General features: G+C 45.5%; 1 protein-coding gene and 1 long non-coding RNA gene across 5 annotated transcripts in view; one reads left to right on the forward strand and one right to left on the reverse strand.

Moving 5' to 3' along the window:
- Positions 1 to 3,432, forward strand: part of DNAJB12 (DnaJ heat shock protein family (Hsp40) member B12) — a 26,060-nt gene extending 22,628 nt beyond the window's left edge. For all 4 annotated transcript variants that reach the window (XM_081189716.1, XM_081189718.1, XM_081189715.1 and 1 more), the window contains one exon: positions 1,186 to 3,432. The gene's annotated coding sequence lies outside the window, so the exon portion shown is untranslated. The remainder of the gene's footprint in view (positions 1 to 1,185) is intronic.
- On the reverse strand, positions 1,411 to 12,633 carry LOC308584796. The gene is made up of 5 exons (XR_014007010.1): positions 12,177 to 12,633; positions 11,487 to 11,608; positions 5,156 to 5,452; positions 4,927 to 5,046; positions 1,411 to 1,530 (listed from the first exon to the last, which is right to left on the reverse strand). It is a non-coding gene; the product is annotated as an uncharacterized lncRNA (long non-coding RNA).
- Positions 12,634 to 13,043: the final 410 nt, after the last annotated feature.

Below are 13,043 nucleotides of genomic sequence, written 5' to 3' on the forward strand. Positions count from 1 at the left end.
AGTGCTTAGGGTCAAACTGCATAATACTCACAAGCGCTGTGATTGAGATTTCCAGTTTCAAAAACCTTGCAAAATTTAAAAGCAGCTGTGCCAGTAGGGGGACCAAGTGGATCAGGGCTATGATGCTGTGGGAACCTTTTCTCCCCAGGCCGTTTGTCCAATCAAAATTGCTCAGCCCTGGAATCTGTTATTAGGCCAATTAGGAAAAAAGGCAGGCATCTGCCATGTTTCTCCAGCCAGGCTAATAGTAGCTTTTTTTGGGGGGGGGGGGTAGGTTTGACATCAGAAAGGGTTAACACCCCGCCCCCTCCTCAGACAACACAACACCCAATCCCATTCCAATGCCCCGCAGCTGCATTTCAGTTGAAGCAATGGCAAGGAGGTCAGGAGGACAGTCTGTAATTTGACCCAGCGGGGTGGTAAACCTGTTCTTGGGCTGTACCACTTCAGAATGCAGATGGGGGTTCCCATAACTGAATGCATCTCCATACAGAAAGCAAATCCCTCTATGTAGAAAGTTAGCATTTATGGGAGTAGGCTAGGTTCATAGCTGTCAACTTTCCCCTTTTCTTGTGAGGAATCCTATTTGGAATAAGGGAATTTCCCTTAAAAAAGGGGAAACGTTGACAGCTATGGCTAGGTTACAACTCCAGTCTGAAGTAGTTCAGTGCAACCACAAATGAATTACCTCAGTTTTGGTCAGGGTTTCGGAAGTGAGACAACTCTGTTTAACAGACCGTAGTGAAGGCACACTGGTTTTCCTGGGGTAATTAAAATGCGCAATTGCTTTTCTCAGACCTGTCCACCCCCACCAAACCCTCTTCTGTATTTTGAGGCATGCATGCAGACATCTGCTTGGGTGAACCCACACAAATTTGAAGGAAGCCTTGGACTGCATGGCTACACCTGTTGTTTTGGAAGCTATGGACATGTTTTGGTTTTTCTTTCTTCTGGTGCTTCATGCTGTTTTGGTATCTCCTCTACCTAGAAAGTGGCAAGGCCTCATTGTTGACTGTTATGGGAATTTCCCCATGTACCAAGTTGTCAAATGGCAAGACTATATATATTTAAATGTGCAGATTAGTATTTCCAGTTAGTCCAGTTTATAGGGGTGGGAGAAACTGTGGAACATGCTCTCTGGGGTTGTCATTATCCTTCTAATACTGTTACTGCTTTTATTCTCAGACTCTTCAGATGCCTCAAGACTTTGGGGGAAGTGCACTGAGCCAAGGAGACTTTCTATTTAAAGAATCAGACCTTAAATTAAAATGGAATTGGAGAATTAGCAACGCACAACTGCCCTCTCCTCTCTCTCTCTCTCTCTCTGTGTGTCTCTGTCCAGCGTTAAGACTCGGACATCTCTTAGAACAGGGGGGGAAGACCATGTCTTTTTTCTGCTTCCTTCACTATAACTGTCATATGTCTCTGAGAGCAAGCGTTGAGTTGTTTTTCGTTTAAAGCCTGGAGAAAATCAGAGAGCTTTTGAAATTGCACTGGTCACTTCGAAGAGAGTGGGAGATATTGGAAGATCTGTAGGAGTAAAAAAGAAAAAGAAAAAAAAATCAATTTTAAAAAGCAAGATAAATTATTTAGAATTAACTTATAGCTGTAAATATGTTGTACTTCTAAACTATGCAGGGATAGAATTAAATTATTTCATTATTTTGCCGAACTTCATAACCCAAGATGTGTGAATTTTAGCCTTTTTCCCCTCTCTCCCTCTCTCTCTGTTTGACCCCGTGAAAACTTTCCTACATAAAGCAACCTTGTCTGATGACACACAAGTTTTGTATTTTTTAATAGCTTGGTTTTACTGGAGAAATCGTTCCCCCTTTTTTTGTATAAGAGAATCACTAAAATTGCTAGGGAGGTTTTTTCTACACACAATTTTCGGCCCAGTTTTGGATTTGTGGTCTAAATCCGTGATCTTTCAACAGAGGGCTTGATGCTCATAGAGCGAGGAGAGAGATTTGTCCCTTTACTTCGTTGAGGTTGCTTGTGCTTTTCGCGTGGAACTTCTTATTTTTATGTTTTGCAGTCCCTGTGTTCTCTGCCTTTTAATCAGTGTTCATTCTGGTACATGGACGTTCTTCGTGGAAACCTCCTCCTGGCCATCCCCCCCCCCAATGATTTCCATCTTGCAGTACTATAAAGTTGTAAGCAAAGCTGCCTCCTTTTCTTGGCAAACAGCGACTGCTGATTTCATTCCAGGAACCTGGTGTCTGTCAGCAAAGTGGGTCGCCCCCAATACACATCCTCCATTCACACTGGTGGGGCTTTGGTAGCCCAAGGAAGGGAAGTCCAAGGCATAGCAGCCTTGTTTGCTGGCTTTTGCCCTTTATCGGTTTCTGTAAGAGAACAGGGTCTTTTTGTCAGAAGAGGTTTTGCTACAGTCTCTGTTTGCTTGAGCAAGTTAAAAGAAGGGACTGGTACTATTCCTTTTACTTGACCGGACAGTATAGTCTGTTTTCCATTGGATTTTTAAAAAAAAACCAGTAACCCATTTCCCTTAGTGATGCCCATCCTGTTTTTTGTTTTGTTTTGTGTTTTTAGAAGCAGATACTGTGCTTTTAACATGACTACAGCAGCTGAGTAAAGGTTAATGCTCACAGTTCTGACGAATCTCGTTGTGTGCTCCTCCTGTCTGTGTGCTGGATCCTCCATTGTCATCTAAGGAGGAAGGTTAGCCTGCATTCATTCCTCTTGCGTGGAACTAAATAGGTGCTCTTGACCAAGGCAAATGTGTCCTGTTAAGAGAAGACTTAGTTACGCTGAGTTACCACTGACCACACCAGCTGGATTCCTCTCTGTTTCGCTCTTCCTTTCATCCATTGGCATTTTCTATACAGAGCATTCAGAATTCCTTCTGAAAATTCGCTTGTTCAAAATAGAATACCAGGTACCAAATGATAGGTTAGGTGTAACTGGTAAAATATCCTTTTAACTCATCCTGGTCCTTTGGAGCCGACAAACTGGATATTCATTTAAAATAAGCCACTGAGTTTGCCTTTTAATCAGTCTTGATACCTGCCATACGTTTGCCCACACTGAAGGACGGATTCAGTGTGTACTTAAAGCCACAAGAAGACCGCCCTGCCCCATGTTGTTTTGTGATGGAAGACCTGGGCCACATCTTTGTCTAAAACCTCAGTCCTGTTAACTAACCTGCAGTGATCCCTTGAGCTCCAACCGTGTTTGGAGGGTCACCCCATTCAGCATGAAGTTGCCGACGTCTCGGAAAACGGCATTGGCAATTCCGGTGCCTACCTGTCCACAAACCTTTTGATTTCTTAAGTAGATAGATAGCCATGGATGTTATGAGCGATGTGCAATAAAAAAGCATAGATCCTGAGAGATACTTGCAAAGGCTGTGTTTGTTAATTTAGAATTATACAATTGTACATCTATAAATAAAGATTTATAACATGGAAACTGTCTGCCAGCATTTGTGTCATGCAAGGGTCCACTCAAAAAGGGGATGCAATGCTACCACTGCCCCAATGCGCACTCCTGGGCCAAGTGCCCTTACAATGAACTATGCTGAGCTGATACTTGTTTTTAGTGCTGAACACATACTTCTGCCCTTCAAGACTGGCAAAACCCAGTTGTTAGCAGCAGAAGGGATTAAGTGTCCTGCTGGTACAAACAACATAAGCCAGAGAGTTTTCTAGTTCTGAGTGAAAAGCTGCTGTAGGCTGAGCATTTTTGTCAGGCTATCTAACGAAGAACACATTTTCAGCTGCAGCAACTTTCAGCCTGTGCTGTTGCCCGATATTCTGTCATACTCTAGCAAGACCAAGAATCAAAACTCAGGCCTAAGCACTGGCTAGCTGACATTTTTTGGCTAAAGCTTGCAGGAAGACAAAAACCCAAAGTGGAGCCTTGTTTACTTTTGTATAAGTGAATGCCTAGCGTTTCAGCTGCCTTTAATACTGTATTTCTATAATGTTGTAACTGACCCCGGGTGAAAGGTGGGTAAGAAATATTATGAAGAGCAATAATTTGCTATTCTGGGGGGATAACTGCATTTGATGACAGTGTTGTAAAGGGTCTGGAACCTGCCCACTTTCCCCGAAGCTGGGTGGATTGGCTTTGACCAACACAGGCCCTGCTATGGCAGAGGTCCAGCATGTACTTAACACACAGAGCACATTGTATGGTATGGAATACCATACAGAAGGCTCTCAACCCTTCAGGGACTCAACCACTGAAGAGAAGGGTGGTGGTGATGTTTGGGGACTTTCTACTGAGATACGGAGGTGGCTGTGGGGCCACACAGTCTGTTAACTTTTGACGCATGCTGCTGCATATTCGTCTGGGGCGCAGCTCATACTAAACCTTTGAGAGGACAGCTTTGGCCCAAAGTTAGCGATAATATTCAAAGAGAATGTCCACACGGTGATAAGTAGCACCTGTGGGAAAGGAAGTCGTCTGGGGTGGAATCTGAAAATTATTTGGAAAAATATGCTTGAAGGAGGATACCCCAAGTTTGGCAGGCCTTTCCTTGCAAAAACACAAGCCCATGCAAATTTACTTGTTTCAGCAGTGCCCGATTTAGGGCAGTGTGGGCCATCCCCATCCCCCCCCCCCCGTCCCCGCACAGGGCGCAGAGCCCAGGGAGTATTAGTAAAAACAACAATACCTATATTTATATGGGTACCTGCAGAGAAGATCCATAAAAAGTAGCTGTACCAAAAGGAATTATTGTGAAATTGGGGGTGGGAGGGATTTTTGCCCTTGCGCAGGGTGCCATATTGCCAAAATCTGCCCCTGGTTTGAGCATCTCCTGAAACTGCCTCTCCTGGGTGATTTACAGATTTCCCTTGGTCTGCAACTTGCATCTGTAATACGTAGCTGATAGACAGCTGGAAGTAAAATATATTGGCCTTTACCTGGCGCTGAGAACATCATGTGCTGTTTACTCACCTCCTTCAAGCCATTAATAAAGATGTTTAAGTACAAGCGATGGGATGCTGAGAAAGAGTGAGAGTGTCTATTCCCCAGCTGCCTGGAGCTGAAGCTGCAGGCTGTTGCACCAAGCTGTTACTGAAAAACAGGAGAAGCAGATGGAATGTAAACAGAGTGGGTGTCCTTGGCAGCAATCCATTCAATTAAGGGATGGAAAATTAGAATCGAAAACAGCAATTCTACCTACAGTTGTTACAAGGGTGGCTGGTATTAAGTTCTCCCTTCTCCCCAAAAAGGAAAGTCGTTCAGATTATCCCTTTTTGCACCAGTTTTGCTTTCAAGCTGATAGAGTTGCCACTTTTTTGCTGGCAGAGTTGCTGTGCCTTTAACTGGCATGTGCCAGGCAGAAATTCATCAGGTGATGCTCCACATTAAGGTGTGCAGTGAGTGGGTGGCAAGCTCCCTTATTTAATTTTCTGCCTACGATGCTCCTCAGCCTTCTACTGTGCACAGTATTAATGATTTGTAGAAGAGACTTTACGACCTGAAAATAGAGTCAATGCACATATTTTTGCAACCCAAGAAAATCATGCACAGACGTGCAACAACAGCAGCACAGGAGCCTTGCTAGAAAAGAGAGAAAAATGGAACAAGAGAGCCACACTTATTGTTTTATGCAGAGCATTTTAAAAAGTAAAAACTAGTCAGTGTGTTACCATCTTAGCATAACCTGCCTCACAGGGTTCTTGTGAGGATAAAATGGGGAGAAGGACAACTCTGTATGTCACCTTGAGCTTCTTCAATGAAAGGTGGGATATGAAAGCAATAGAAAATAATAAATAATGTCTGATTAAGGTCTTGGGAACCCATTTTAAAGGAAGATGAATACAAATAAAGTGGTTTGCCCCCATTTTAACCAGCACTGGCTCACAGCCTTCTTTTGAAAAATCCTCACCTCCTTCCAGCGGTGAGTTCAGTAAAAAAAAACCAAAAAAAAAAAAAACCAACTTTCTATATCGATGGTATATAACACCAGTCAAATTAAGTAAGATGTATAAAGTGAGTAATAAATGTTGGAAATGTAAGGAGAAAGAAGGGACATTTTATCATATGTGGTGGGAATGTAAAAAAATGAAGTGCTTCTGGGAAATGATATATAATGAGATAAAGAAAATATTGAAATATACATTTGTTAAAAAACCAGAAGCATTCTTATTAGGAATTTTAGGTGGTGAGATAAAAAGGAAGGATCAGAAAGTATTTTTGTATGCAGTAACAGCAGCTAGAACTCTTGTGGCCCAGAAATGGAAACAAGAAGAAATGCCCACGATTGAAGAATGGAGAACGAAATTAATGGATTATGCAGAACTGGACAGATTAACAGGGAGGATTCGCAACCAACGGGACCAAAGATTCACGGAGGACTGGAATAAATTTACAGAATATATTAAAAATATTTGTGATAATGATATAACGTTTGTAAGTTTCCAAGAAGCTCTGTAAGAAGGTTTGGTAGAAATATTGTTTAAATAACATGGTAAGATAAGATATACATAGTGCAATATAAATGAAGAAATGTGAAGATATGTAATAATTATGGAAAATTATCAGACTTGCTGATGGAAGTCTAAAAGAAAAAAGACGTGTGATGAATTCCAAATGTTTAATTGTGTTATAAATTTGTTTTTATTGGGAAATTAATAAAAATTATATACAAAAAAAACAAACAACTTTCTGAGGGCCTGGCACCACAATTTTAATTTGTGACAAGGTGTGCCATTTCGATTTCCACCCGACGTCTTGGGCCAGCCCCAAATCTCTCTCTCTCTCTCTTCCGTGTGGCGTTATTACGGCCAGTCACTCATCACCAGGCCCTTCAGATCTTTACTGAATGTGCGACAGAGTGTGACAGCTGACACTCATCAGGAAATTGCCTTGGGACCCCGTCCCTCGCTTTGCCTGGGCCTGGATGGGTGGAGGAGAAGCAGACTTCTAGCCTGCCTTTGTTAAGAGAGGAAATATAGCTGCCTTGAAGTAAGATGCAACTTCCTTGTTGGCTGAAACTCAGCGGGAGATGTATTAAGATAGGAGCAGAGAGGAAGAAAGCAGGCGAGGCCTGGGGTAGAGAGCTCCATGAAATAATCTAAACCTGACCTGGTGTGGAGAAAGGCCACAGCGCAGGCATAATCTGGCTATGATTAAAATCCGACATAGAATATAATTGGCTAGTGGTGATAAGGGGAGCGGGGACCCACAACAAATTGTTGCAGCGTATCTCCAGTCCCAAACAGGAGTGCTGCTATTCAGCCTGGAACAAGAGCTTTGTCTGGGGTGTTCATACTGGTCACCTTTTTTTTTACCCTCCCCAAATGTTTAGCACAGTATTATATGGTGCTAAAGGGCCTAGGATTGCCCAAACCTTTTATTGCATTATAGCAGGGAGGAGAGCTGGGCATGAGACCTACCCAGTGAAAACAACAAAGAATCATAGAATTGTAGAGTTAGAAGGGGCTCCACGGGTCATCTAGTCCAACCCCTGCAATGCAGGAATCAATCTAGCTTGGTGTGACTGGGTAGCAATGTTGCCATTTCTGCCCATGCACACTCGGTTAAAGGAGAGTGTCTGCCTTAGCATTCAGGGTAAACTCAGAAGTTCCCTCTAGACCACGAGATGTTTGGGCTACTTACATGCCATCCATTTAAAGCACATCCCGAGACACCAAAGAATGCTGGGAACTGTAGTTTGCTGGGCGTACTGGGAAGTGTAGGAATAGCAATGAGAAAAACACCCTGTATCTCCTGCCCCAAACAGCTCATATTTTTCCCACAGCAAAAACTATGGTTTATTATGATGACTGAACCGCAAACCATAGTTTGCGTTCAGACTAGAGAATGAGACCAGGACCAAGAGGACCACATCCGCCTGTGAGGGTGTTCCTGTTGGCTAAAAAATGGTTTGGCCACTGGCAGGATGATGTCCTTGTGATTTTTGTGGTATTTTGTGCAGTGCGACTTGCCATTATTTTTATTGATTATAGTTTAACAACTGTTTATTGTTATAAGTGTAAATGGTTTAATTATTATACGCTGATATTTAATTTTACTGCTTACTATTAGATTATAATGGTAAAAAGGTAAAAGGTAAAGGACCCCTGGACAGTTAAGTCCAGTCAAAGGCGACAAAGACCGAGGAAGCCGGCATTTGTCCACAGAAAGCTTTCTGGGTCTTGTGGCCAGCATGACTAAACCGCTTCTGGTGCAATGGAACACCGTAAGAGAAACCAGAGAGCCACGGAAACACCGTTTACCTTCCCGCCTCGGCAGTACCTATTTATCTACTTGCACTAGTGTGCTTTCAAACTGCTAGGTTGGCAGGAGCTGTGACAGAGCAATGGGAGCTCACCCTGTCGTGCAGATAAGAATCACCGACCTTCTGATCAGCAAGCCCAAGAGGCTCAGTGGTTTAGACCACAGCACCACCCGCGTCCTTCTCATTATAATGGATTGTTGTTTCAATATAAGTGGTTTATTTTAAAGTTATTGTGACTTTTTTGTATTGGATCATATTGTTATTATTAATGTTTGACATTTTATTATGTTTTTATATGTGTTGGAAGCCGCCCAGAGTGGCTGGGGCAACACAGCCAGATGGGCGAGACATAAATAAAATTATGATGATGATGATTCTGTCAACATCTACATTGTGGAATCCTTCCAATGGAATATCCAACTGGCTGAATATTTGGGTTTTCCAAAGGCATTTTTTTGGTGTAGTAGACCCCTGACATTTGATCTGCTGTTTAAAGCGTTGTATTCAGTCTTTTACTATTCTGTGTGTTTTTAATACAGTTAACATGCTTATTTATAGCACCTTGACCACTTTGAAGTGGAACGGTGACTTTAGAAAACACTCTCCAAACTTCCTTGAACAACATTGCTGCCCAGAAAAAAAGAAACCCGCCTATAGCCAATGTATTGATTCCTGTGTGTTGAGTTTGCAAACACCCAGAAAAGCAGAGAGAGGAGGAAACGTCATCCAGACTGGGGTAAATTGATAGCCTGAGTTCTCCTGGTGCCAGGTTCCCTTCTGTTGATATGAACCACATGTAAGGCCTTGCGGAGTTAACTCTGCCCTTCCCGCACGGAGCCAACTTCTTGGAGAGCTGGAGGCAGCTCGGAGAGCAGCTGCGAGCAGCCCCCCCCCCCTCTCCCTCCAGGCAGGAATTTGTTTGGCAGCCCTTTGCTTTTCTCACTGGAGAGGAGCTGAATCTGCTGACTGTGTGCAGTTTTCCTCTCCCCCCCCCCCCCAGCCACCCTGAGCTGTTGCTGCAGCTGCAGTTTAGCTTGTGCTGCTGGGTTTTCCTAAGCCATTTCCTACAACCCCCTCCGCCCCGCCCCCAACATTTCTTATCTTCGCCATGTGGGACATGAGCTACGTGCCCTCTCTGAAATCCTGAAGGGGTCTCTTCAACCCCCCTCCTTCCACAGCTGTTCTTCCCACCATAAGCTCCATGCCTCTAAGGTCCCAGGGAGAAGGCATAACAGCGCCAGCTCCTGTTGCAGATGCCTGCCCAGGGACCTCTGCTCATCAAAGCCCTGATGCATCAGTTTTGCGTTTTATTTTAGCATGTGGAAAATCCACTCTGCCTTGACCTGAACCATCTGGGCTTTTTGCGTCCTTTTCCTTTTCCTGGTGTGTCCCTGTCCCCTGTCTCTGTCCGTGTGTGTGTGTTTGCCAAACAAAATGTGGTGATGTGATTACGTTCTGCTTTAAGTGATAGAGTGTCTTAAGAGGCTTGTTTTAAAACCCCTTAAGATAAATGAAACTGCTAGTTATAAGGTTACAGAGCAGAACAAAGCATAAATATCAGTTGTGGGTAATAGGAGTAGTAGTAGCAGTGTAGCGTGGGGGGTGCCAGGGGTGCCGGCCGCACCGGGCGCAACATTTGGGGGGGCGCGAGTCCAGAGGGAAAGGACAAGCAATTGAGGCTTGGTTGGGGTGGGGGGTCGTCGTCTCCGCCACTGCTTCTGTTTCCCACGCGCCGCGCTGAGGCAAGCTGGGCGCGGCCAGCCATGCAAGGGCGGCGCCTGGCCAAGCGCTCCAGCCTGAGGAGCCGGCGCCTTAGCGCCTCGCCGTCAGCCGCGCAGCCGTTGCCCAAGCTCGACAACTCGTGGAGGCCGCCCTGGCAGGAGGGCTCGGCGGCCGCCCTGGAGGAGGAGGACGAAGAGGAAGACGTGGTAGTCGACGTGGAGGAGGACGACGACGCCAACGAGGCGGAGGCGGGCGGCGGAGGAGCGGGAGGCAGCGGTAGCCCGCCGCCGCCGGCGGAGCACGCCGGGCCGGGCAAGGGCCACGTGGCCGCCCGGGGGAGCCTCAAGGTGCGTCACCATCGCTGGGCGGGAAAAGCGCCGTCGAAGCCGCCGCCTGCCTGGGCCGGTGGGGTCGTCGTTCGTTGCTCTAGTCTCCAGGCTGCGTTCCGGAGGGGCTTCGTAGGGCGACCTCTTGGAAGTTGCGCGGGAGGCGGGCCTCGCTTGCGCCCCCACTTGCTTGCAACCCCGAATTCCAGCTCTGGGTAGGAAGAGAATGGGCAGTTAAGAAAGGGGAAGGGGGCATCGGGGCATACACAGAGTGCCTTCCCAGCATGAGGCTGGAGGGACGGGGCACCGACTCCATTGCAAGGCAGGCTTGCACATCTGACTGCCCTGCCAAACTGGACGGGAGAACCGCCGCATAGCACCCCCGCTGCATAACTGTCCCCCCCCCCCACCTACCTACCCACCCACGTTTATTGTGAGGGAAATCTAGCTGTCTGCAGGGAAGGGGTTGGGTGCATGTAATGTGTGACAAAGGCATCAGGTGTACGTCTACCGTATTGGGTGGAAAGGGTATAAGGGTGGGGAGGTAGAGTGCATTTTAAAAAACCAAAACATTGTGGATTTAAACAAGGAAAATGTAGCATAATCTACTGTTTGTAAGGGCCTTTTGGGATTGGTTTTACCCATCTCAGACAGTTAGCTCATAGTGTAAATAAAGATGGCTGTTGTTTACATTTTTTTAATAAAAGCATCAACAACGATCCTTTTGCACGGTCTGTTGTGCTGTGTTGCAGAACTTTTTGCAGTTGCAGGATTAGGGATGGTGTTCTGTGCTACAGTGGCGTAGCGTGGGGGGTGCAGGGGGGCCGGCCACACCGGGCACAACATCTGGGGGGGGCGCTCCACGGGTTAGGGGGCGCAAAATCCACAGGTTAGGGGGTGCAAATTACTTGCCTTGCCCCGGGTGCTGACAACCCACGCTACGCCACTGAGTAGTAGTAGTAGTAATAATAATAATAATAATTGTTATATTTATTTCTATCCTGTCCTCCCCCTCCCCCAAACTGGGAATGTCAATTTATTCTTGAATTCTACTTTGCAGCCGATGATTTTAAGGTGTGACAATACAAAGAAAATCCAGGAGATGCGAGAGAGTCGCAAAATGAGTTTCCATGGGTGTTTTCATTTAAAATAACGACAGGGTAATATCAGAATCAGTGAAGTGGGGTTGTCAGCAAACAGGGGTGTTGTCACCCACTTACCTACCCACCCAGGCAGGGCTTGTGTGTGACAGGCAGAAACTCATCTGGTGCTGCTTCTTCAAGGACTCAGATGCTGCAATGTCAGAGAAGCTGCAACACATGCATTTCTTACTGTTGTGCAGCTGTCAAAAGACACAGGGAAGCTGCAATCAAAAGTGTTGATTGTTTTTCTGGAAGAACACTCCATCTGTCCCCTCCTGCTTCCCCAAATATATTTTTTCCTCCAAGCACACAGCCAAACCACATTCCCTTTCTTGCCATCTGGCCTACGCAGACGGGACTATGCTTGTGTCACCCCACCCAGTAAAATTATTTTGCTCTAGTGGGAATCCCCAAATTTCTTCTTCTTCTTTTCTTATTTCATATGAACCCCAGTTAGAATTTTCAGGTGCCCAAATCAACAAAAGTCTAAAGGAAGTAAGAAAATAAAAAGCTACACCTTGGAGGAGTTGTACTGACTGACATAGAATAAAGTGGGGAAAGAAGAAAAATATAGTATGGAACATGGGGCAGTGATGTCGTAAAATAAAATACAATCCATTGAGAAACAGAGATAAGATTGTCGTCACAACCTGTGATCTACAGTCCGCAAACCACGTCTGCTAAGGTACTTGGCACCCTCAGGAAGGTTTACTGATTAAGTTAGCAAGATTTATTTGTTGCAGCATGATACCTCCTTTTATCACTCACGTAAACAAGCAGTCCTCTAGTCGCTGTCCTCCACCAGTTCAGAACTGGAATTATGCTCTGATGCAGCCTTTATAAATGTATTTTAGGTATGACTTCTTTCCCTTAGGAATGCGTGATTTCTGGGATCTCCTGATTTCTGGCAAATGGTCTAAGTTATTTATGAGCTACGTTTCACTTTCCGAAAACAATAAAACAACTAAACCCAGACAAGTTTACTGAGCCCCTAGCTTAGGCCAGCCTGTGTGGCTGATGGGCTCGTTTTTTGATGCCTGCTAGTGGTGCAAGCAAGCCTTTCTGGCAAGCAACTTATCCTCTTCTGCCTGTTCACTATGTCCCTTATTTTCTTTGGAGCTGACCTCCCATGTCCCCCACGCGTGCATGTTCAGTGATCTGACCATGTCCCAAAATGGATCCGAACAAACTCCCTGACACATTTCCCAGTTGGTGCGCCACTCGGAAGGCTTGTGGCTGCACATGTCCTTGCTAGATCAGGAGCAAGCTCCGCTGCCTAGGAGTGGCAGATGAGCTAAAGGCGATACTCATATTGCCTCATTGAGGAGCCACAGCCCAAAAGGCAAACAGCATAGCCCACACTGACCTCTCATCAAGCTATGGCCCTTAAGCCCAGGGGTCACCAATCATTTGGGGTCCATGAGCACATTTGCAAATTGTTGTGCGTACCACACACACCCCACAACCAAGCACAGATGACAGCCTATTACAGGGGTCAGGAAACTTTTTCAGCAGAGGGCCAGTACACTGTCCCTCAGGCCTTGTGGGGGGACAGACTATTTGGGGGGGGGATTGAACAAATTCCTATGCCCCACAAATAACCCAGAGATGCATTTTAAATAAATGGACACAATC

This window comes from Podarcis bocagei (assembly GCF_964188305.1).
Source record: "Podarcis bocagei genome assembly, chromosome: 4".
NCBI lineage: Eukaryota > Metazoa > Chordata > Lepidosauria > Squamata > Lacertidae > Podarcis > Podarcis bocagei.